Source organism: Lepus europaeus, chromosome 9 (genome assembly GCF_033115175.1).
Source record: "Lepus europaeus isolate LE1 chromosome 9, mLepTim1.pri, whole genome shotgun sequence".
Classification (NCBI taxonomy): domain Eukaryota; kingdom Metazoa; phylum Chordata; class Mammalia; order Lagomorpha; family Leporidae; genus Lepus; species Lepus europaeus.
In genome coordinates, this window is record NC_084835.1 from 59,752,767 (window position 1) to 59,779,236 (window position 26,470).

Sequence of the window (26,470 nt, forward strand, 5' to 3'; positions counted from 1 at the left end):
CCACACAGGAGACCCAGATGAAGCTCCTGGCTCCTGGCTTCAGCCTGGCCTAGTCCCCAGCCATTTGGGGAGTGAATCAGCAGACTCTGTGTTATGAAAGACAGAGAGAGTAGGAACTGAGAGAAAGATGCCCCTTGTCTATTGAAAAATACTTAATGCAAAATTCTAACAAAATATACTCAACTTGTGACTAAACCAATATCTTAAAGGTTTGATAGAACTCATGATTTATTTCTATATTAAATGACCTTGGCCATGTCCTTCTATGGGCTGAGTCCCTGCCTACTTGTGCAGACAGCTGTCCCTGACTATCAGTGAGGGACTGGTTCCAGGCCTCCCTCTCCTCCTGTGGACACACAAGCCCCTTATATAAAACACAGAACCTCCTATATACTATAGAACATCTCTAGCTCACGCATAATACCTAAAACAATGTTAAGTACTATGTAAATAGTTATGGTACTGTATCATTTAGGGAATAATGAAAAAAGTCTGTACATGTTCAGTACACGGTTTTTTCCTGAGGATTTTCAATCCACGGGTAGCTGCAGAACCCTTTCAAGCAGAGGGCCAGCTCTACTGTGAAAGTGTCACAGCCAGGGCTGCTTAGTGCCATGACTGGTGCACCTAGGCCAGCTCTGGGCAGGAAATTGCCAACATGTGTTAAATGCAGACCTGAGTAGGAATAAAAGACCCAGGGATGCCTGAAATAGATTAACAGGGAGCCAGGATGGTTTCTACTAAGATCAAGTCAGAGCACAAAAAGAAAAGACTAGAAGAACAGAAGCATCTGAGAGGAGTCTGAAGAGATCTGCATCCCTTTAACAGGAAGAGATTAAGTTAATCCTGAGGAAAGTCTAAAGAAAGCAGGGATGAAGTGGAGCCCCACGGGCCAGCACTCAGACAGTGCTCAGCCTGGAAAGGGCAAGAAATTCTCTCCTCCTGTGGGCCTACCCCACCCCACCCCGACTCTTAAGGCCAATCTTAAAGGCTCAGAGTCCAGGTCTCGCCTGTGTCCCTCCGCTGCCACACTGTATCAACGCAACCAAGGTTCTTAATGGGAATCGCATACACTGCAGCATAATTTGTTTGCTAACTTGGGGCCAGCACTGTGGCGAAGTGGGTTAAAGTCCTGGCCTGAAGTGCCGGCATCCCATATGGGCGCCGGTTTGAGATCCAGCTACTCCACTTCTTCCGCTCTCTGCTATGGTCTGGCAAAGCAGTAGAAGATGGCCCAGGTCCTTGGGCCCCTGCATCCACGTGGGAGACCCGGAAGAAGCTCCTGTCTTCCTGGCTTCAGATGGGCGCAGCTCTGGCCATTGCGGCCATCTGGGGAGTGAACCAGAGGATGAAAGACCTCTCTCTGTCTCTACCTAGCTCTGTAATTCTTTCAAATAAATAAAATAAATCTTTAAAAAAAAAAAAGTTTGCTACCTCAGTACTGTTCACCTCTCAGCGTCTCACTCTCAGAAGGCCAGCTCTCCCCATTCCTTGGAGGAATTTTAGGTTGAGAAGCAATTAAAATCCCAGCTGCTGTTTGGCCTTAGGAAAGCTGGAGACTAAGAGAAAGAATTGACTGTTGAGAGAAGGCCTTCAGGACAAAGGGATGAAGGTTATAGATCCACCAGGGGCTTCCTGTTGGTGCTCCCTGGGAAACTAGAGGGGACTGAGGAAACCACCCCCAAACCCCTGCTGCAGAGGCAGCCTGACTACCTTTGCTCGTTCTGTTTTTTAAAGATTTATTTATTTGAAAGGCAGAGGGAGCGAGAGAGAGAGAGAGAGAGAGAGAGAGAGAGATCTTCCATCTGCTGGTTCACTCCCCAAATGGCCACGTCTTGGGCTGGTCCAGGCCAAAGCCAGAAGCCAAGAGCTCCATCTGGGTCTCCCATGTGAATGCTGGGGCCCAAGCACTTGGACCATCTTCCATTGCTTCCCCAGGTACATTCGCAGGGAGCTGGATCTGAAACACAGCAGCTGGGATTCCAACCAGCTTCCCCCACTGCACAACGCCAGCCCCTAGATGACTTTTTGAATCCCTTTGTCAAGTCCTTCCATCCTCTTACATACAGCAAGTACGCGTACATGTGTGCCTTCTGTACATATGTATATAATGAGGATACTTTAAAAGTGTCTGGAAAGTGCATACTCTAAAAAAACTGCATGGATTTCAAAACTTTTTGCACCAAAATAAACCACCTTTAATGCTATTTTCCTACAAATACTTTAAAGTTCCCTCATATATATGTAGAGAGAAATTCAGTTAAAATGACTTCAGGACCTTCAGAATGGTCTGAGAAAAAGGTGACATCTTTAAAACATAAGGTTTCCCACTGAGCAGCAGGAAGCAATATTTTACGCCCATCAGCAAAGTTGTTCAGTTTCCCTCCTTCAGTCCCTGCTAATTCCTGGTGAACTTTAATCCTGGCCACTCTGTTCACTCTCCTCGCAGTTGCGAGTGGGACCCGCTGGCAGGACTCAGGGCTGCAGCCAGGGGATTGGACACACCAGAGGATGTCCCGTCCTTGCCTGACTACCAGAGGGTGTGCCTGTCTCCAGCACCAAGTCCCAGGAATCCACAAAGACTTCAGAGACTCTTATCTTTGCTTCTAGCTTTCATTTCATGAATAAAGACTCAGTTTTGTTTCAGTGCACACAGAAACTGTATTCCATTCATTGGGGGATGACGAAATTCGAGGTAGCTGGCAGAGTGCAGGCTCTGTACTCACTACTTTGATGGCTATTATGGTCCCAGAATTAAACCTTTTAGGTTAAAGCTTTTGGGACCAGTTGCTAGCCCTTTTACTTATTTTATTTTATTTTTTTAAAGGCAGAGTAACAGAGAAGTAACTTCACTCTTTGAATGGCTGCAACAGCCAGGACTGGGCCAGGCTGAAGCCAGGAACTCCATCCAGGTCTCCCACATGGGCAGCAAGAACCCACGTATTTGGGCTATCATCTGCTGCCTTTCAGGTGCACTAGCAGGAAGCTGGATCAGAAGCAGAGGTGGGACCAGATCTCAAGCACACTGATATTGGCTGGTGTTACTTTCAGTGTGGCTTTTCATAGTCCCCGACTTATCTACAGTGAGTACCATTCCCTTTTAAAAAAAAAAAACAAAAACACCAAGTCAGGAAATTAATATTTGTACTTCAAGATTTAGAGAGAAGAGAGCACCACTGATTTACGTAGAGCTGCAGCAGTGCCACACTGGATGTAGGGCACCAGTTTTGTGGGACTCCTCCCATCTGCTGGTGTTGATTTTTATTAGCATGGTCTTTCAGGTATCATCTATACACACATGGTTGGTTAAAAAGACCCGAGGCGCCCTGAGGGCTGGGAAAACTGGCCAGGACCCCGCTGTGGGGCAGGTATCCAAGCATATGGTCCATGGCCACGTGCCCAGCAGTCCTGAGCGGCAACTGCTGTGCTCCGGGCATGGCTCACCTGTCAGGAGTCTGGCCAAGTGCCAAGGAAGGCTGGGTGTGGGGAACCTGGGTGCAGGACAATCTGTGTGGGCATCACTCACACCCAGTTTATTCTCTGGATGAGTCAGCTGTCCAGTGGAGAGCCTCGTCCAAGCAACACCGAAAGGAAAGGTTAAGTGTAGGCTATCAAATCAACTGAACCTAAAAGGTAGGACTTGCCTGTAGGTTAATTCTGCCCTTACTTTATAGTCTGGTCAACTGCCAGCCAATCAACTCTACACCGCTACAGAAAATAAGAGGAAAAAAATGTAAGTGATTGAATCCACTTAAGGCCAATGCATTGGCTGAAGTATTGAATGTGATTAAATAAAATATGAAGCTAGATGATTCTTCGGCCTTCCACGCCAATTCCTAATGCTTCTTGTTTGAAGGTAGATAGTTTCAGGAACTGGCAGGCTTTCCATGGCTGAAGTGTCTGAGACAGACTTTGGACTTAGAAGTTAGCCTGGCAATAAAAAGTGGCAAATCGGTAAGGGAAAGAGGGCACAGGTGCAGGCTGACGATTTTCAGCATCCTGACAGGTTTTAAGTATTCAGAAAGTGTGGTGCTTTTCAGGCTGATTTCGGGCCGATTCAGGATTTTGTATCAAATCCGATTAAGGAAATGAAAATGCACTGGTGTGTTTGCACTGGGGAGGAAGTGAGCGAGTCTGCTGTCTGAATTGAAGTGCTCACTGAGGTGCTACATGGGGTGAAGCGGCAGGAGTATTAGCTCCTCCCTGAAGCTGTGAGCACCAAGTCCTGGCTGGAAGGCGCCTCCTCCCCGCCCTTGAACAGCTCTCAGGAGACCAGTCCCTCCCTGCCCCTCACACAGCAGTCGGCTGGGGGAGCCAACGCCCATAAATCCTTCTGAGAGTCCGTGGAAAACCCTCCAAGGCAGAAAGTGAAGGAAACCCATTCTCCAAGGCCCTCTGGGTGGCCAGCGTTCGCCGGCACCCCTCGGGCCACGCACGGTGCTCACCTCTGCCTTTGCACACCTGTGAGGGACCAAAAGGTCTACGCTAAGCCCTCATCCACCACGATGGGATTCAGGTGAGGTTTTGGGGAGGTCATCAGGTTTGGAGGAGCCCCCTGATGGCCTCCGTGGAAGAGAGAATGCAAAGCGTCCTCTCTCCACCCGGGGTGGGGCAGTCGGTGGGAAGCAGCAGGACAGAAGGCCCTCACCAGTGCCAGCTGCGCTCAACCTGAGCTTGGACAATGCGACCTCCACAACCCTAAGAAGTACCCATCTGCTGCTGAAGCCACGCCCTGGAATTCTGTCCCTGGGGCCAAAGCTAGGGCAGTACCTGTGTTAACGCTGACCTGGAGAGGCTCACTCACATAGCATAACGACTGATGAACAGACCGCGAACTCAGACACGGCGAGCAGGCAGGTGACGTTCCCAGGGGCCCCAACCTGAGCCCACCCCCGAGCCCGTGCTCCCGGTGCCAGCACTCAGACCCTCAAAGCTGCCTCCCAGGGCGCTCACAGCCCAAGCACCCAAATTTGGGCTGCTTTTCTTTTCATTCTCTGGGTGTCTGAGCTCTTGATATAGCTGAAAACCAAAACCAAAAAATAAATAAATAAATAAATGAAGCCAAAAACCCTGCCTTTCTTTAGCACAAGAGCACAGAGAACTATTGCGGGAATGGCTGCAAACGACTCTGTCCTCATGGCTGCATTTTCTGGCACTCTGGTGACTCCTGAAGGGAGCTGAGGCGGCAGACTGCACGAGTCCTTATTTGGAAAAGTGAGACAGACAGAAACGATCCTCAGAGGCGGAACACCGCAAAGCCAATGAGGAAAACGCTTCAGATCCTTTAGCTGAGGGAAGGTGCGGCTACAAAAGGGGGCTTGGGCTCTGGGTTTCCCGCACTCAAGATGAGAGGCGGCAGCCAGGGGCCGGCAGCCCAGCCAGCAGGCCACACCGTCAGGGCCTGCTTGGCCCAACAGGGAATCCCCCACACATCCCGCCTAGCAAATGCCTCTTTCTCCTGGGAAAAGAACACGATGATGAACGTCGGGGACAGGACGCACACTTGCTTTGTAACGCAGGCTAGCTGATTCACTGTAAACCTTTGTATCTTTGCTATCTGGGGAGTAACGCAACAGACAGTAGGTTTCTTGTCCTGCTGCTTTTCAAGTAAAATAAATAAATAAGAATCCTGGGGGGGGGGGGGGTGGCATTGTGGCATAGTGGGTTAAACTACTGCCTGCATATGGGTGTGGGTTTGAGTCTCAACTGCTCCACTTCCGATCCAGCTCCCTGCTAATGGCTTGAGAATGCAGCAGAATATAACCTAAGTGTTTGGGTCCCAGCCACCCACACAAAAGAAATGGATGAAGTTCTTGGCTCCTGGCTTTGGCCTGGCCCAGCTGTGGTCGTTGCGGACATTTGGGGAGTGAACCAGTGGATAAAGATATCTCACTCTCTCTCTCCCTCTCCTTCTCCCTTTCCATGTGTAACTCTGCCTTTCAAATAAATAAGTAAATTTTTAGAATTTTTTTAAAAGAAATGTATCTTGAAGCTGAGTTATCAGAAAATTGCTAGCTGGGCCGGCGCCGTGGCTTAACAGGCTAATCCTCCGCCTTGCGGCACCGGCACACTGGGTTCTAGTCCCGGTTGAGGCGCCGGATTCTATCCCGGTTGCCCCTCTTCCAGGCCAGCTCTCTGCTATGGCCAGGGAAGGCAGCAGAGGATGGCCCAAGTCCTTGGGCCCTACAACCGCATGGGAGACCAGGAGAAGCACCTGGCTCCTGGCTTCGGATCAGCGCGATGAGCCGGCAGCAGCGGCCATTGGAGGGTGAACCAACGGCAAAAAGGAAGACCTTTCTCCCTGTTTCTCTCTCTCACTATCCACTCTGCCTGTCAAAAAAAAAAAAAAAAAAAAAAAGAAAATTGCTAGCTAAAATATACCTCTGAACCAAATGTCACAAAATACTGAAGATGATAAAGTAAAACAAATTATAATTCGCCTACAAAAAAAAAACAACAAAAATTAAGACTCATGACCTCTGCCAAACTACAATGATGACTGCACCAAAAAGAAGCTACCTCTCCCCAGGCTGTGAGGATCCCACCTCTGCGTGTGCACAGACATGGAAGCTCTCAGCAACAGCTCCCTCACACGACAACACAAGCATTCTACGACACATGGAACCAGACCCACGGACTCACTGAGCTGGTGACCAGTAAGTGGCCCTGGGGCATTCATATTAGTTCAAAAATTACAGGAATGCATGCCACTTGCGGGTTAGAACCAAAGATAAAGCGTGTATCTTTTAAAAAAACAACCTGGCTAACTGTGGTCTACTGTAAGGAAACACCATCCAACAGGGCAATAATTTCCAAGTCTAATGAAACAATACAAAGGAGTTAAAAAGCTATTTGAAAATAAAACAAAGCTGAAAAATCACAGAAATTTAGATGAAGATGTTTTCTCTTTTCAGAGAAAACTCACCGCATTTTTTCATGCTCATGTAATGTGAAAAAGATGTTTAGTACTTTTATTTTTGAAGAAAATTGTAAATGGAGTAGTGCTGAGTTACTGCTGAAGCCACTTCATAATACTCTGCCATGACACCCTATGGACTCTGAGTATCATTATAAATGACAGGCTATGTTGGTGATAGTCACATTTGTCAAAACTCAGTGAATGTAAACTTAAGATCTGTGTCTTTCAGTACACATAGATTAACTTGAGAAAAATGTAAAAAAAAGCTGAGCTGTAGTTAACATTATGTATTTGGAGCAAAGCAATCAGGTGTTTAATTTATTTTCAAATAAATCAAACAAGGAAGCTGAGTTAATAGACAAATAGAAGGACAGATGAACAGATATGTGATACCTCAGGTACAGTAAAGTATCAGAACAGATTTAGGTTATAGGCATATGTGTAGTCACTATAATTGTTTTATAATTTTAAAATATTTGGCCGGCGCCGCGACTCACTAGGCTAATCCTCCACCTGCGGCGCCGGCACACTGGGTTCTAGTCCCGGTCGCTCCGTTGCTCCTCTTTCTGTCCAGCTCTCTGCTGTGGCCTGGAAGTGCAGTGGAGGATGGCCCAAGTGCTTGGGCCCTGCACCCACATGGGAGACCAGGAGAAGCACCTGGCTCCTGGCTTCGGATCAGTGCGGGGTGCCGGCCGCAGCGGCCATTGGGGGTGAACCAACGGCAAAAGGAAGACCTTTCTCTCTGTCTCTCTCTCTCTCTCACTGTCCACTCTGCCTGTCAAAAAAAAAATTATTTATTTAATTTTGAAAGGCACAGAGACAGAGATAGACACACACATACACACACACCAAAGGGGAGGGGGGGAGAGAGAGAGAGAGAGAGATCTTCCACTGTCCCATCAGCTAGTTCACTCCCCAAAGTCCACAACAACCAGGGTTGGGCCAGTCTGGGTCTTCCACACGGTGACAGGGATCCACGGAGCTGGGCCATCACCTGCCTCCCAGGATGTGCATTAGCAGGAAGCTGGAATCAGGGGTGGAGCTGGGACTGGAACCGAGGCGCTCTGATAGGGGATGCAGTGGCTTACCCGTCACGCCGTCATTTTTTAAACTCTGCTATACTTGTATGTTTAAAATATTCATAATAAGATGCTGAGAAAACATTGTATGTGTAACTTCTCAATTTCACTGAATCACAGTTAATATAATATTGTATAGCCACTAAAAATTATAATTACTAAAATTTCTCGACATTGGAAATTTTTCATAAAATGCCAACCTTTAAAACATAGGATAAAAATCATAAACTTAATATAACCTCAACAAGGTTAAGTATTTTTATCTCAGAAATGCTTGGGGGCCAGAGCTATGGCGTAGCCGGTAAAGCTGTCACCTGCAGTGCAGGCATCCCATATGGACGCTGGCTCGAGTCTCAGTTGCTCCACTTCCAACCCAGCTCTCTGCTATGGCCTGGGAAAGCAGCAGAAGATGTCTCAACTCTTTGGGCCCCTGCATCCATGTGGGAGACCTGGAAGAAGCTCCTGGCTCCTGGCTTAAGATAGGTGTAGCTCCAGCCATTGTGGCCAATTGGGAAGCCTCTCTCTCTCTCTCTCTCTCTTTCTGCCTCTCCTTCTATCTCTGTAACTCTGACTTTCAAATAAATAAATAAATCTTTAAAAAAGAAATAACAAAATGAATGCTTAAAAAAAAAAGAAAGAAGCAAATACACTAAAACACTAACAGATCTAATCAGTGGGCTGTAGGATGACAGGTGACTTTGTTTTTCTTTATAGATTCTTTTGTAGTATCCCAAATAGTAAAATTTAATCTCTATTACCTTTTTTTCAAATCAGCAAGGATGTGACATTTTAAGGGCAATAAAACTGGCAAACTCCCTAACGCCTCCGCTACACCTCTGCCCCACCCACTCACCTGGAAGTGGGGACCAGATGGATGGCCTTGGGCGCTCAGGCAAGACAGAAATGAACAGGAAATATGCTGGAGCACCAGCCCCAGGCAGGATTAGCTCTGTGCTACTGGCGATCATCAAACACACGTCTGTGCAGCCCACAAGGCAGGCCCTAATGGCCATTCGCAGACAGCAAGTGGATCTCTGAGACCTAATTACGTCCCCAGGCTGAAGGCTTCTATCCGACCAGGGAGGCCTAATCATCGCCATCTGCCTCCCTGACCTGTATCTGCCTAAGGTCCTTGTCCGGAGCCGCTGCTCGTTCCATTAATCATCCACCAAACTGCAGTGAGGTCTCCAACGTGCCCCTGGCTGGCATCCTGCAAAAAAGCAGTCACGGCCCTCGGGTAAATCTTCAGCAGTTCTCACCCCCAAGTAACGGCCGCCTGGATTCCTACCACAGGGCACCACCAGGGCACTCGCTTAGTGACTGAAGGGAAGGGGGCGGGGGGTTTGGGTCCATGGTTTCCTGTTCCTAAGGAGCAAAAGCTCTTCCTCCAGTCTCCATCAGCTCCATGCCGGCTGTCCTGGGGAACTGCCCAGTGATTTCAGTGAGGCCAGCGCTGCAGGGGAGGGGCCGGGTGCTCCCTGTTGGTGCAGCCTGAGAAGCCCATGGAGGCCAGAGAGCTGTTCTGATGCCGTGCGAGGATCTGGCTGCCCCTGGCCTTCTAGAGCCAGGCAGGGAGCGCTGGAAATAACCTGGCTTCCAAGAAAAGGTAACCTGGGAGCAGAAGAACGTCATCGAAGAACAATGCCTGGCCCTGGGGCCCAGGACGGGCACAGAGCAGGAAGAGGGAGGGGCTGCCCGGGGTTGGCACCTGCTCAACCACAGCAGTGTCCTGCCGAGCCCGAGCCTTGGAAGGTGGCGGGGGCTGGGCGCAGACATTCCGCAGGAAACCACAAACAGCCCTAGTTTCGCGGGCGGGATGAACACCAAATACACCAGTTTTATTATCCCTGGCACTGCAATCTTCAGTGAGCGCAGTCTAAGGAGACGGACACCACTGCTGGCATATCGTATTTAGGAATCGGAACGCTGCAGACAGTGTTCAAAAGCACGATCACTTGGCAGGCCAGGCAGCAGCTGCAGCAGATAGCCACGCTCACTGGAGCTACAGTTGTCTCCAAGCCCTGACTCAGGCCCACCGGCCCGGCCTCTCTCACAGGCGGTGGTGGTCAGGCCCAGAGCCTGCGGAGTGCCCCTCAGCAGCCTGGCAGGACACAGAGCCGCTCCGCTCTCCCAGAGAGCTCCAACACGCATGCCTCGCTGAGCACGTGCTGCAGCGCCCAGGACAGGGACTGCACAGGCATCAGCTGTGAGACGCACCTGCTGAGATGCAGGGCTGCAGTGCCCCTGGGCTGCACCTTTCTCACGTGACATCTGCTCCACCACCCACACTGGTCTGATTTTTGTCTTCTCAATGACACCAGATCTACAACTAACTTCTCACAGCAGATTCTGGCTTGAGAAAATCCAATGTGTTGGCTCCTTTTTCTGCAAGGAACCGAAATCCGGAAGGTCTCGTGGGAGTCTAGAAGGGCAAGGGTGTGCATCACCCAGACTTGAGGCAGCGTCTTACCAGCGTCTCCTCCTGGGGATCCATGTAAATCCACTTCTGTGTTCGAGCTGGATCTTAATGGTTTCTGAGGCAACAGGAGGGGAGAGGCTTGATCAGGAAGCACTGTCTACCTGAAAGCTCGTTTGCCTCCTTCTCGAATGGAGCCGAAGCAGCCGTTCCCTGCTGGGACAGACGCCCGTCCCTGATGAGCCCGCATGCCAACTTCTGCACTATCACCTGGCCAAGGACAAAAGCGAGGTCCTTCCAACCCTTTCGATTCTCTGCCTGTCCGGTTCTGTCGGGCCACTCACACCCAGAACAGAAGCCTGAGGCTTCCCTTGGAGGGAATGTAGGAGAAGGCTTGCTTTCCCACTGTTCCTTTAGCCTCGATGCCCCATGAGGATCGCAGCTCCTCCCCTACTGAACCAGGAGAAAACGGGTTTGCAGGGGTCAACTGCCCTGCCCAAGATTCGGCAGGATCCACGTCACAGCTGCCCCAGAAGCACTCGTGACCACCCACAGCGCAGCAACTCAGCATCCAGGGGTCTGTGGTTGGCCAATCAGTGCTCTGTGCAGTCATTTCTCGGGCCCTCGGTGGGAGAGCAGAAGCGTGGACAAGTCTTGGTTGCAGTCGGCGCACGTTTCCAGCATTCTTGCACCTCCAGCTTTCATAGGTGGTCCCAGGCAGCAGTCACAGCCCCAACCCCCAGCTTCTCTGGGTCCACTTGACTCAGTGCACCTGCTTAGGCACTACCACATGCACTGGGGGATGCACACAGGCTTCAGAAAACTGGCATTTACAGAGTCTTGGAGATCGCAATAGCTCGTGGCCTGCAGACGGGAAAATGATTCTTGCATCCTGCTAGAGGTCGGTTCCCTTTTCCTTCCTGCCTCTCAGCTTGAGCTTCGCACCAGCTCCACAGCACGTTGGCCGCACGCCTCTGTCCACCATCCTTCTGCTCTGATTCTTCTCTTGCACACTTGACTTCTTCTTGTTCTTTCTCTAAAGCTCTTTGAGTAATAGCTACTGTGATCTTTCTTTTTTTTTTTTTAAGATTTATTTATTTATTTGAAAGTCAGAGTTACACAGAGAAGAGGAGAGGCAGAGAGAGAGAGAGAGAGAGAGAGAGAGAGAGAGAGAAGTTTTCCATCCAATGGTTCACTCCCCAATTGGCCGTAACAGCCGGAGCTGCACCAATCTGAAACCAGGAGCCAGGAGCTTCTTCCGGGTCTCCCACGCAGGTGCAGGGGCCCAAGCACTTGGGCCATCTTCTACTGCTTTCCCAGACCACAGCAGAGAGCTGGATGGGAAATGGAGCAGTCGGGACTCGAACCGGCGCCCATATGGGATGCCGGCGCTTCAGGCCAGGGCATCAACCCGCTGCTATGCTACACAGCACTGACCCCGCTATTGTGATCTTTCATCTCAAAATTGGACTGGGTTTTTTTTGTTTGTTTGTTTGTTTGTTTTGCAGGCAGAGTGGATAGTGAGAGAGAGAGAGACAGAGAGAAAGGTCTTCCTTTGCCGTTGGTTCACCCTCCAATGGCCGCTGCAGCCAGCGCATTGTGCTGATCCGAAGCCAGGAGCCAGGTGCTTTTTCCTGGTCTTCCATGCGGGTGCAGGGCCCAAGCATTTGGGCCATCCTCCACTGCACTCCTGGGCCATAGCAGAGAGCTGGCCTGGAAGAGGAGCAACCGGGATAGAATCCGGTGCCCCGGGACTAGAACCCGGTGTGCCAGCGCCGCAAGGCGGAGGATTAGCCTGTTAAGCCACGGCGCCGGCCATGGACTGGGTTTTTAAAACCTCCATATTATCCCTTTTAAAAAAAAGCTTTGAAAATTGAAATTGTACTTTATTTTGCATAGATAACAAGCTGTATTCCCAAACTGACCCAATGTTGTCTCAAAATTTTCCGTTTTCCAGCCAGCACATGAATATCTGTCAGTTACTCGGGTAAAGAGAACTAAGAACTTAGGCCTTGTGTCCCATTCTAGGTGTTATCACCCAGTCTATGGCCTTGGGCCGCTTCCTGAGCTCCTGGTGTCTCGACTTCCTTATTTAAAAGTAGGAATATGGACCAAAGTTTGACCTACTGCTAAAGATGATGGTGGAGACACCTGCATCCCATATCAGAGGGACCTGGGTTGAACTCCCAACTCCAGCTTCCCACCAGTGTAGACCCCGGGAGCCAGTCTTAATGGCTCCACTAATAGCGTTCCTGCTACCCATATGGGAAACCTGGATTTCGGTCCCAGCTTCTGGATTCGGCCCTGGCCCAGCCCCTGCTCTTCCAAGTATTTGGGAGGCAAACCAGCAGGTGGGAGTGCTCTCTCTGCTTCTTGAATTAAAAGAACAAAAAATTTAAGTAGCAATCGGCGTGGGCACTGAGCTTAGTGGTTAAGGCACCTGTGTCCAACTCTGTTGAGGACCCTGGTTTGATGCCCGCCTCTCACTCCTGACTCTAGCTTCCTGATAACCCAGATCCTGAGACACCGAGATGACGGATAAAGCATTTGGGTCCCTGCTATCCACACAGGTGACCTGAATGGATTTGTTGGCCCCTGGCTCCTGCTTTTGGACCCTGAGCCATTACAGGCATTCGGAGAGCGAACCAGAGGACAGGGCTTTCTCTGTGTGTGTGTCTCTCAAACAAATTAAGAATAAAGAAGTAAAAGTTGGAATGATAACAGTACGTGCTACATATAAGAAGTTCTTCTAGGAATTACATGACGTCATGCTTAGTAAGTGATACCCATCAACAACACACTTGAGCCTTTCTTTGCTGACATTCTCAAGTGTTCATCCTTTCTAACTTCTTTTTCGCAAAGTAGAGAAAAAAGAGCAATTATTAATCATTCTAGCTTTCTTCTCTCTAGCAGAAAACCAATGTTTAGAAAAAGTCTTTCTCACTCCGCACAGGAAACGGGTGTTTGGAGCAGACTTTTTCAACAGGGTGGTTTCTGCATATTTTCTGTACAGGGAACAAAAGTTAGATGATGTCAAACCCTAACCTCACATCACGGCTCATCTAACATTTGTTGTGAAAATGCCTTACCATTGCCTCTTAGTAATTTGTAGGAGAAATTTTAGTGTAACAACAAAAACAAAATTCTCTCCCACAGTAAGAGGGTACTATTTTTATCATTTCAGGGAGATAAGTGGGCCAGATTTTCCACAATGCAACTTAAGTATGCCAAGAGCCAGTGGCAGAGATGGTGTCACAGACATGCTCCCATGAGATCTCAGGTGTCGCAGGAGAAACACTCCTTTTCAGGAAAGATGAGGTTTTTCTTTGACGTATTAAAAAAATTAAGAATAGGGGCCAGCGTTGTGACACAGCAGGTGAAGCCATCTCTTGCAATGCTGGCATCCCATATGGGTGCCAGTTTGAGTCCTGGCTGCTCCACTTCTAGTCCAGCTCCCTGCTAGTGTGCCTGGGAAAGCAGTGGAAGATGGCCCAAGTGTTTGGGTCCCTGCTGCCTGGGTGCAAGACCTGGATGGAGTTCCAGACTCCTGGTTTCAGCCTGCCCAGCCCCAGCTGCTATGGCCATTTTGAGGAGTAAACCTGTGGATGGTCGGTCTGCCTGTCTCTCTCTCTCTCTCTCTCTCTGTAACTCTGCCTTTCAAATAAAGAAAATGAATCTTTAAAGAAATGAATATCAAAGCTTAGAGAGTTGGGCTCTGTACCAAAGGGTGAGTAAAAGCGAGAACAGAGGGAAGGGAGACTGGAAGAGAGCAGGAAACCTCATCCATGCTATGGCTTCTGCCTTTGGCTTTATATGAAGGCTGAGAAGCACACAGCGTGACACAGAGCCAGGAGTCTCTGTAGACAATGACGTCAGACAGGTGAACAAATAACCAGACCTCATCTTGACAGGCACTGACATCCAGCTGGGCGAGACGAGGGAAGGCTCGGGACGCGCCCCACGTCGGGGCTCCAGTGACCCTGCCCCGGGCCAGCCTGCCTGCTGCCTGTCCCGGGCTGACCCCTCCCGCGGCACTCCTCCTTTCATGGACACACTTCCCTGCTCCTTTCTTTCTAATCCCTGGTCGCTTGGGTTCTGTTTCCTTCCACACAACTGAAAATAGCCGGGCACAATGCGGCACCTCTCGTTACAAAGCCTCCTTTGCTCGGGACAGAAATTGGATGCTTTGTTCTCAAGGAGGGCGTGCTGAATGGGCCTCGTTGTGAGCGAGTGCTCTGGGGTGGAGGACGCCTTTGTGCAGCTGCCAGGTGATTTCCAGGCTACACGCTGTGTAGATAATTTTCCAGCGACCAAAAAACCATCAAGAAGATGAGGAGGAGAAGGAATACACAGACACAGAGAGGGAACAAGGTGGGGGCAGCCAGGGTGGTGGCAGGTGGGCCCCGGGCAGAGCTGGGGAGAGGCCGTTTTCCCTGGCATCCCAGTAGTGCCCTCCCATCTATTTTCTCATGCTTATCTCCTTCCCGTCTGTCTCCTGCTAAGCCGTCACCCACACGCCATCCTTTCCATCCATGTGCTGTCTTCTCATTCTTCCACCCAGCATCATCTCCATGGCCTCTTGGCAGTCGGCTGTCGAGAACAGACGCGGCACAGTCATCATCCACTCCAGCCTGCGGCCAGTGGACCTTGGCTGTCCGCTGTGAGCCTCCAGCACGTGGCGGCCCAGGGTTGGTCTTCCTGACCCATAATGACGTCTGAGGCCAGGGGGAGCCACAGAGCCATCTCCATCTAGTTCGGATGCACTGTGCACCTGTAGCACGCAGCCTCTCCAGCTGCTGTGCAGTGGGTTCTGCATTGTGCACGTTCATGGGCACAAGGTCAGTGTTAACCATGAGGCTGGCACAACACGATGCTGTGAGCTTGTCTTCCTCACAGCAGACAGATGCCATTCATCAGTGTGCCGTTACAATTTCTCCCTAACGTCAACCTGCACACACAAGTCATCGCAGACTCAGATACCTGTGCACCAGTGTTCCCAGCGGCCAAAAAGTGGAAGCGATCCAGGTGAACATCAACAGATGAGTGGACAAACACAACGCGGTACGGACACACGATGGAATCCTCCTCGGACATAAAGAGGAATGAAAACCTTGAGAAAATATTACACTAGATAAAATAAACCAGAGAAAACAAATACTGTATGAATCCACTTACACAAGATACCAAGAATAAGCAAATTCCTAGGGATAGAAAATAGAACGCAGGTTACCAGGGGCTGGGGCTGGAGGCAGCGGCTGGGGAGCTATGGAGTACTGCTTGAAGTGGAGGGGCTACTGCTGGGATGATGGACAGCTCCTTGAAATAGATACCGGCGAGGCTGCCCAACATGGTAAATTTCGGACACTTTATGCCACTGAACTGTAAGCTTAACAAGGGTTAAAATGGTACCCTTTCTGTCATGGATATTAACCACAGTAAGAAAAACACCAGTAACAACCAGTCTATTTTTAGAGTCGCGAACAGCACCCTCAACAAAACTCCACCTGTGGATTGCAAGAGCTTCTGTTTCTGGACCCCATGATTTATCGCACTTCCATGTATACAGAACTATATGGCCCATGATCGATTGCACTTTCCATGTATATCACTATACATTTTCCCCTCTCTCCTTTTAAGGCCAAGAAGCTAAGATTAGCTGACACTGTTTTTAATCTGTAAAATACACATTCAGATGGAGCCACACTGTTTATAAATGGTTTGAAGGCAGCTTTTAAACAGAGACCAAGGGTTTTAGCAAGCTTTTTTTTCCCCCAAAGATCTTCCATTTTTTAATGACAGCGCACATTTTAAATGCTGACTTTATTATACCTCTAAAGGTAGTTTCTCCTCTAGTGACAAGTCGAGTCAGTCTGTTTTAATCAACCATTACATGCATTCTTTCTTCATAAGAATTAAATGATATTTCTGGGCAGCGCTGTGGCACAATGGGTTAAAGCCCCAGCCTGCAGCACTGGCATCCCATATGGGTGCTGGTTGGAGACCCAGCTGCTCCACTTCCGATCCAGCCCTCTGTTGTGGCCTGGGAAAGCAGTAGAAGATGGCCCTAGCCCTTGGGCCCCTGCACCCGTGTGGGAGACCCATAAGAAGTTCCTGGTTCCTGGCTTTGGATCAGCTCAGCTCTGGTCACTGCAGTCATTTGGGGAGTGAACCATTGGATGGAAGATCTCTCTCTTTCTCCGGCTCTACCTCTTTCTGTAACTCTTTGAAATCAATAAAATAATTTTTTAAAAAGAATTAAATAATATTTCATTCCTTAACTTATTTGTGTCTAAACTTGCCAGAAAATACCAGTAGGAGAAACTTTGATTTCTTTATAGTTTTAAAATCTGAAACTGTGTTGGAAGTAATAAAGACCCGCTACACTATATTTGTTTTATGTGCACACACACAAATCACTGTTTCTTATGGAAATCCGGGAAGAAAAAAGAATGAAAGGAATAAAGGAAATTGGAAGGAATGGTGATAAGGAAAGAGAAGTAGGAGAGGAAAAATTCCGACATGACACTCTAGTCGTGGACACAGCTCCAGCTGACCGCCTCCCTGTCCTCGGTGCCCACTGAGAGCCCAACATCCCAGCCAGGTGCCCAGCAGGTGCTCTCTAGTGGCCTGAGGCACAGCCCAGATGACAAGACGATGGCTCTTTGGAAACAACAGAGGGCTGGCTGGCACGCACTTTGCCTGCGTTTTGTATCTCACAACTTGCTCCATCACAGTCGAACACTTTCTCCGCAAGATCTCTCATCCCGACGACACCTCCTGGAGGTGGGCACTGTTACTCTCGCTTTACAAGGGAGAGAACAGGCTCATGGGAAGGAGCTCACCTACCCAGGATTTGCGCACACCAGGTCTATGAGGCTCTCCATCACGGGAGAGGCAGCTGGCTGTTCAGACCAGCGGACGGCTCTCACGTGCGAGGGTAGCCAAGGAGGCGAGGCACTCTCTGTGCACCCAGAGTCACTGCACAGCTGTCTTTTTATAATGGATTTCACACTACAAATGTGGAGCCTTGAGCCCCCTTCATGGCATTGGCACCCACAGAGCAGATCTGACCCTCCAGGGTGCTGAGGCCCCACGAGCAAACATTCCACGGGGAAGGCTGGAACCCCAAACTACGCTACCCTCCTCTCGGGAAACACATGCTTCCCCATGTGTACCGTCTCACGCTCTAGCCTCTCCAAGCTCTGGGGCCCCACAGACACAGGTCTAAGTGTTTTCTGGGTTACTGGCAGAAATAGGAAACCTATTGTAACCGTTGGTCATTTATGGTCATTGCACTGTTCTCTAGAAATTTATGCCAATTACACACTTCTCCAAGAGTCCTTGGGAGGGCAAGTCCCTTGGCATAATGGCCTCATTACGGCATTCTGCTCTTTGAAACGTGTTCTCTTCCCACGGGACTGCTTTCGGGTTGTTTTCAACAAACGAGAATCTCTTCCACTTCCCTGCTAGAAGGGTCTCAGAGTGCCCTTGGGGGAAACAATCCCCGAAGGAACCAAGAACGGAGGGAAAGGCTTAAGCTTGTGTATTGCTAGCCGTATGGAAGAAATTCTTAAGCCGAGCTGCAACTTCAAAGAACCAATGATCCAGTGCAGCCTTTGAAATCAACGGCATTCTTTCCGAAGTCCCCTGAACTCAGCCCATGGGTACAGCTAGTTGCCAGCGAGGGCCTAAGAACGGATGACCGTACCGAGCTCCAGGAAAGAGCTTGCCGACATTGCAGAATTTCCTTCTGCTTGGACAAGATGCATTCGCTTGTAGACATGAAGACATTCAGATGCACTTTTTTGTTGTTGTTTTTGCAGAGAGCACAGTTGGTGCCTACTATGACAGCTTATGTGTATGTGTGGTCTGCTGGTTAAGTCTTTCCACTCAGGCAATTTTCCTCACAAATGACCCCACGTGCAGAATCTAAGAAAACAACTTCTCCCATTTCCCTGGCCTTTGAGTCTTCCGTGCCTTTACTGCTACTGTCCTAGACTGATCTTTTGGCAGAGGGATTTCAACTACACTTTCCTAGTTGCAAAAAGCAGATGAAAAGGGGGAGGAATTTTTTTAGAGGTAGCCACACCATTGATATACTTGGTCCTCTTCATCTCTGTTTTGAAAACCCAGGTATTAGTTTCCCCATCCAGCAGCACAATTTGCAACAAACATACTTTTGTTTCCAAAACCAATAACAACCATAGTAGTGTATTTTTAGAGTCGTGAATAGCACCCTCAACAAAACTCTACCTATCGATTGCCAGAGCTTACATTTTTGGATCTCATGATTTATTGCACTTCCCATGTATATAGAACTATATGGTCCATGATTGATTGTACTTTCCATGTATATCACTATACATTTACCCCTCTCTCCTTTTAAGGCCAAGAAGCTAAGATTATTTTCTATTGTCCAGTGATAAACACCTGAGAACTCCCAATGCATTAAGGTTCCCCAGTCTTGAGAGAGGAAAGGGCACCCGATGATGTCATAAGCCCAACCAATTCTCAGGCAAACCGCAACAGCACAGACGAACCTGGTCATGGATTTTATAAGACCAGACTTTTAGATTTACAGAAGCACCACACTTATCAAAGGGAAGACTGATCAACATGGAAAAGCTACCCGCTACAACAGTGAAGGCCACTGCTATAATCTTCAAGTGGAGTGGGACAAGCTCCACCCAAGAAACAAAGGGAGCCACAGTTAGGTACACAGCGGTACATCAGAGAAGGGATCAGAAGTGTGGGTCCAGGCCTTCAGCTTCCTGAGTCACTACTGCAAACACTTGACCCAAGAGCAGTTGTGCTATTTCATTTTCTCTTTTGTGGATAAAAAGCTGACAAGCCAGACTTTAAAACCCTTTTTAGCCAAATCCATAGTTGTAAAACTAGTTATGTGAAGAAAAATGTACATATGTTAAAAGAACACGCATTTAACCATACCAACACTCATAAAAGAAGACAATAATATTTAACCCTCTCCATAAAAGCTCACCGCATTTTAAGTTGAGTTACTGTTTTTTAAAAGCTGTTGCTTATTTTATTTGAAAGGCAGAGGGACAGAAAGAGAGATCTATCTGCTGGTTCACGCTCCAGGTGCTCACAAGGGTAGAAGCTGGACCTGGCTGAAGTCAGGAGCCTGGTACCCAAGCCAGCTCTCCTATGTGGGTGGCCAGGACCCAACTACTTGAACCGTCACCTGCTGTTTCCCAGGGTGTGCATTAGCAGGAAGCTGCAACTAACAGCAGAGTCAGGACTTGAACCCAGGTCCTCCAGTATGAGATATGGGCAGCCCAAGCTGCATCTTAACCACTGTGCCAAACACCTGCCTGTACAAATGCACTGTTTTTTAAAGAATCATGAACGTGTATCCAATCACCTATTAGAATGTTCCTTTAAAAAAAATGAAAAATGCAAGAAATCTCCTTTTTCTGTGTGTATCTGCAAACATGCCTTTGAGCTTGCTGAGCTGTGCTTCTGCAAGGTGACAAGGCTTAAACACCTGGAGGCAGGTGTGCCTTCTTCCTATTCCACATCCCCACTGGGACTCCGAGGGATGTCTTGTTGCTTCTGACTGGTCTTCCTGGGCAACTCCTTACACAATGCTCCCCCTCTCTGGCCCTCTCTGTTTTTGTTTTTGACCTGTATGTTGTATAAAATGTGCAATGCAAACTTTCTTAAAGGAAGAAGCCTTTTGTAGGTGCACCACCTGCTACAAAGCCTGTTGGGGTTTTCTTGGCTGCCAGGTGTAGTTCCCACAGGGACTGCTGCTGGCCAGGTATCCTTAGGAAAATACAAATTCCAAATCAAATTTCCAGGGAAATACAATTTTAAAAACTTAAAACAATCATTAAGTAAACAGAGTCAGCTACTATAGATGGCTATGAGGGTGTGGACTCCTGGAGGTTTTAGATGCAGGTTGAGAACACCATGGCCCTTGACTGTGAGAGAACCAGTGTGACTACTTGGTGGTAACTCTTTCTGAACAGACATGGTGCTGTTTCCTGCCTTCTTAAGTAGAATTTATAGACGATGTGTGAACCTTCCCCTTGTGTCTGGCGCTCCCCTTACCTCTGGGGACGCTACTGTTGGGCTCCCTGGCTGGCTGTTCCACAGCACTGATGCCGCTCCCTTCACGTATCACAAGCTCCTGGGTGGTGCCTCCCCTTTGCCTTCTAGTGTCAAATGGAGTGGGGGGCCTCGGTTACTGGAAAACCCCAGCTAGGAGAAGTAAACAGAAATCTAGCTAATGTAACATGGAAGGCTGCAAGAGGAAACCTCACCTGGCAGACAGAGCACTTGGGATTTACCACAGCCTCCCTGAGCCCCAGGGGGTTGTGAACAGTCCTCTGGGGGTTGTGACCGTACCTCAGATGCATAAAGCTGACAACGTCCGAACTCTGGTTAAGTGTGATTTTGCCATATAAGGAGACAAAGACACACTCTCAGCTTTCACCCTTCTCTTTCTCCCCTCTACAGTCTCTCAATTTTTCTTTTTCGCAAAAACTTTGCATTATCAACTTCAATATTCCTGCACCTCCAGCTGAGTGAGAACTTGAGTCCCTTGCCTTTGACATATACGCTTCTTTCTCATGGCTGGGGAGGGCTGAAATCTCACTTTGCTCTATAGGTGGAGATGTGGCAAGGGCTAGACATCACCCACTGTCTGACAACCTCCCAGAAAGCCTGGGCCTCACAGAAGAGAACCCAAAGCTCAAGAGCCTTACTCTTAGGAGAGGGTCTTCCACCTCACTCCATGCATGGTGCTCAGTGTGAGCACAAACCTAGCAAAGCGGACCAAACAGTCACCTGCACATCACGTGTCAGCACCCACTCTGTAAACGCCACTGTAACTTGCCACTGACTCCCCAGGGCTGCGTACTCCCCAAGAGGATGCGAAGTTGGCTCGTAAAGGAGGCTCAGACATTAAAAATAGTCAAGATCTATCACAAAGTAGGGCAGACTATCCTGGGGGCCCCTGGGAGATGTCCTGGAACTCTCAGATGCCGCCCCGGCCTCAGGAAGGTTTTCTGGGACAGAGGTGGTCCGGGGAGGACGTGGGGGAGAAGTGTGTGTGATGTCCTTGAAGCGCCGCTGGCAGAGGGGATGGCTGGATCTGGCTGTCCCTTTCATAAAGAGTAACAAGTGCACAGGCTACAAGGCCAGGGTGAGAGAGTGACCTCATCACCACCCCCATCACTTGGTAAGCTGCAGCTGGGGGAGGGGAGAGAACATCAAACCCTGGTGTTTTCATATCAAAACAAAGAACCCAAAGCACACGTGCAATCCAGGCTTGGTATCCAAAGCGCTGAGTCCTGCCCTGCACTTGTGAGACCTCAGGCAAGTCCCTCGGCCACCCTGAGCCACAGCTTTAGCCCTGAACTTGCAGAGCAACCATGGGGAGCCAGCATGGCAGGGGTGCACTAGGTGCACCGTGAGACGTCTCTCACATGTGCCATGTTCAAGGTGGCCACATCCTTAGAAAGCTATCCAGGGACTATGAAGTGAAGTTGTCAGCAAAGTGAAGTGGCCGCCGCCAGGAACAGCAAATCTGAACTTAAGCACCAGGCCGCCCCCAGCCAGTGGCTCTGTGACGCTGTGGCGGAGAAGAGAGCAAAGAGCCAGGGGACATTTGCAGGTGCAGACACCTGAAAGCTACTTCCCTTCCACCCGAGAGCCTGAGAACCAACCACCCTTTCCACTAACACTCCACATTTCACACCTCAGAGAGCCAGGGGCCGAGAAGCGGAGTGCACACAAGGGACACAGGATTGGGGCCGTGTTCTAGCTGTTGGGAACTGGGTGGCTACGGGCACAAAAATAGACACATTTCTCCAGATGCCACCATGCTCGATAGAATCTCACAACATGACTCAGCTTGCCGTGCTCTGGGACGTCACCGGGGTTGCATCAAGTGCTTGGTGGATTCGCATGGGTTGCTTCACACAAGGGGCTGGGCCATGCAAGGGGCCAGCAAGGCAACCCTACTGCCTGACAAGTGGATAGCTCATTCATTCCACTCTTATTTGTTCATTCCTGTGGCTCTGCTGAAAGCAACTGGTTTAACAGCATAGGGGTAAAAAGTAAAAGTCGGTTTCCAACTCTGGCCCGGTTTCACCCTTTCTCTTTGCAGTAGAGGTCAGAACAGCCACGTCAGACATGGAAGCATGACAGACATCCGGCCACTGGGTCACCACCTCTGCTGAAGCTTCTCCCCTCCAGCTCACTACGGCACTGTGCTTATGTCTTGCTCACGGTTTAGTGTGCATTGTGTGGAGCCCATCCCAGCCCTCCTGCAGGCAGGGCCATGTTTGCAGAATAATCCTTGAGCCAGCAATGAGGGTGTCTGCACCTCAGTTCTACCTCCACAATATTCGAAGGTGGCTAAATTCATTCACCATTGTGTCTAGACCTTAATTGAGCTGATATTTTTAGTATCATTTTATTGAATTTAACAATTGGGACAGGGTAGGTGTCTGACCTGGTGGGTAAGGCACTCCAGTATGGAGTGCCTGGGTTCAAGTTTCAGCTCTCCTCCTGCTTCCAGCTTCCTGCTAATGTGTGCTCTGGGAGACAGCAAGTGACGGCTCAAGTACGTGGGCTCCGGCCACCTAAACATCTACATCTACAGGAGATGGCGTGCGGGGCTTCAGCATCTGAGGAGTGAACCAGCAGATGGGAGTCTGCCCTTGGTCTATTTCTGGGCCTCCCAAATACATTTTGAAAAAAAAAATAATAACTGAGACAGTAGCAGAAAAGATTTTTAAGCGGTTTCCTCCCACGAATCTCCAGAGTGCTCGGTGGGTCTGTGGCGTAACAACTACACTCTTCCTCCACCTGCTGCCCCACTGCTCTCCTCCGAGACGAAGACGCAGGCCAGCATTGCTGAAGCCTTCCTCCCGATCAAACATGGCAAAATAAGCCACCCATGCTAAAGAAAACCATTGTTAAAAAGTGCAAAAAGCTCATGGTTACAAGTTGTGTAGACGGCTATCAGCTCTCTTTCAGCTATTATGCAATCAGCATGCAAAAGCTAAACTATTGAAAAAGAAAATTTCAACCAATTTTACAAAGCTGTGGCTCAGTGCTTACAATACGCACGTGACTTTTACCAAACAGTCGTGACATTTACACATCTTGGTCAAAATGAAACTCCTGAACGTCCTCGGGCACAACACTGGATCGTACCCTCGCTCGCAAGTGAAGCCTGCCGGGGTCCTCTTCTCCCCAAGTCGGCCCCCACTCTGTCCCAGGGGAACCGAGTGTCGACCCCTGCAGTCCTTCCACCCGGCCCTCCCCTTCTGCCTCCTGGGTTCATCAACACTTGGGTTTGAGACGTTTCTCTCTCCTTCTCAATTCCAGCATCACTGTCCTGGGCGAAGGCTTCACACTCACGCCAGTTAATAAACAGCTGTCACAAGAGACTCGCACCGACTCCATCTGCCCCGGCTCAGACGTCTCTCCTCCCACCCACTGCGCATTATTTTCACTGTGATTCCTCCTCCTTGGAAACAGCAGCAGCAACTCCCCTTGTGTCTGCCTCGCCCCGAGCCCGGGTGACACAGGACAGTGGGAGAGGTCACCTCCTGCTTCCTCTGCCACAGAGGCCATGGAGCTAGACCCCCCATGAACAAAGAGCACATGTCTTTGGAGCATTGATATATGTGAAATGAGCATCACAAATAGCAACAGCATCCCAGGGAGAAATGATCACACAAAATTCAAGGTATTGGGACTGGTGCTGTGGCATAGCAGGTAAAGCTGCCACCTACAGTGCTGGCATCCCATATGGGCACGGGTTCAAGTCCCGGCTGCTCTCTGCTATCACTTGGGAAAGCAGTAGAAGATGGCCCAACTTGGCCGGCACCGCGGCTCACTAGGCTAATCCTCCGCCTTACGGCGCCGGCATAATGGGTTCTAGTCCCGGTCGGGGCACCGATCCTGTCCCGGTTGCCCCTCTTCCAGGCCAGCTCTCTGCTGTGGCCAGGGAGTGCAGTGAAGGATGGCCCAAGTGCTTGGGCCCTGCACCCCATGGGAGATCAGGAGAAGCACCTGGCTCCTGCCATCGGATCAGCGCGGTGCGCCGGCCGCAGCGCGCCAGTCGCGGCAGCCATTGGAGGGTGAACCAACGGCAAAAGGAAGACCTTTCTCTCTCTTTCTCACTGTCCACTCTGCCTGTCAAAAAAAAAAATTTAAAAATTAAAGAAGATGGCCCAACTTGTTGGGCCTTTGCCCCACATGGGAAGACCCAGAGGAGGCTCCTGGCTTCAGATAGGCACAGCTCCAGCCGCTGCAGCCAATTGGGGAATGAACCAGGGGATGGAAGACCTCTCTCTCTCTCTCTCTCTCTCTCTCTGTCTCTCATTTTCTCTCTGTGTAACTCTGACTTTCAAATAAATAAATAAATCTTTTTTAAAAAAACTCAAGATATCTTGCTCCAAAACAATGCCGACCTGTTCTGGAAGGATGTACGTGGCCAACTTTGTGAGCACAGCCCGGAACGGTAGAAACAGCACCACTAACATCCCCAGAGGCAGAGATAAAGCACCACATCACACTCCCGGGTGGGCTCTGGCGGACACATGTTTAATGTCCACGTGCACAAAACAAGGCAGAGAACTCAGCCTCTGATGCAATGCCCTTGGGGCACAACACACACTAGCTGCGTGCAAACACGCTGGAACTCCATATAAACACTCAAGTGCAACTGAAGCGGCAGCGGCAGCCGGAGTCTTAAAAATCTCTTTCTGCCCAAATAGTTCCTTCTCAACAGAACCAGACACAGAGTCCCCGTGCGGAGGCAGAGGCACCGCACGGGCTGTAAGCGGCGGCAGGCGTCATCTCTGCACTGTCTCAGTCCGCGGCAGCACTGCTGCCCAGAGCACCTGCCTACCCACGCTGCTGCCCCTGCCCCACCCAAGCACCCGGCGGGCGGGCCAGTGGCTTCCCAACGTTATCAACATATAAATAGATGGGAGCTGCAGGGCTCAGTCCCGGCAAAGCCAAGGGGCACCATCTCATGACTGTCTCCTGAAATAAACTCAGCTTTACCAACAAGCTGCTTCCAGGTCATGAAGACAAAGCACTCGCATAAGCAGGGCGCGCTCAGAAAGCATGCCGATGATCTCCTTCCGTCTCCTCCACACCCACAAGGATGCTCGCAAGCCCTCTGCAGAGCAACCTTCCCTGATGGAGCCACGTGGGGTCTGGGTTGCAGGTGGCACTCAGCAGTTCCACTCGCCCCCACCTGATGAGAAGACAGAAAGTTACTTCCTCTTTCTGCACATCCACTGCCCTGGTCCTAGGTGCTCAGCCCCCCACCAGGTGCCAGGTGGGGGTGACCTTGAGGAAGGCACACTCAGGGCCAAGGCTCTCTCCAGGAGAGCAGCTGAACCTAGGAGACATAAAATGCCATCCGGCTAACCATTTACCAGGGCTTTATCTCACTGAGGCATTCTAACAAGCTCAGAGGAGAGGTACTGAGGTCCCCACTCCACGGCTGCCGGCTGAAGTTCAAGTCCATAAGCAATCTGCTCAAAGTCACACAGTCATCACGGGCACAGAACAGGACAGAACGGTGCCACGCTCGTAGTCACTGAGTTCCGGTGCTACCACAAGTGGACAATGCTGTGCTTCCAGGTGTTTACGGGTGGTAAAACCCCGCGTTCCATCTCGGGCCCATCTGTCTCTGCTCGGCTTCCACTCTCTTCCCTTGTCTTGTAGATCACCGGGAAGCCTCCTAATTGGCCTCCCTTTCCTTGTTCACTCTAGCGCCAGTTACTTTCCAAAGATGCAATTCTGACCATGTCACTTTCCTTTTCACAGTTCTGCCGTGGCACCCACTGCCCACACAATGCATTGGAAACCTGGAGCTGGGACACCAGATTCATGTGGTGACTTGGTCCCTCTGTCTTACCTCCAACTGCTCTACATCCTGTCTTACCTGTGTCCTCCACTGCAGTGGAGCCACAGGGCCTGCAGCCCCAGGCCATGAGACCCTTAACCTCTCACTGCTGTGCCCCAGGACCCTGATATAATGTAATTACTGGT

The 26,470-nt window shown here is 49.8% G+C and overlaps 1 protein-coding gene across 2 annotated transcripts in view; it reads right to left on the reverse strand.

Moving 5' to 3' along the window:
• Nucleotides 1-26,470, reverse strand: part of MTCL1 (microtubule crosslinking factor 1) — a 132,689-nt gene that overhangs the window by 54,869 nt on the left and 51,350 nt on the right. The gene's annotated exons all lie outside the window — the stretch shown is intronic.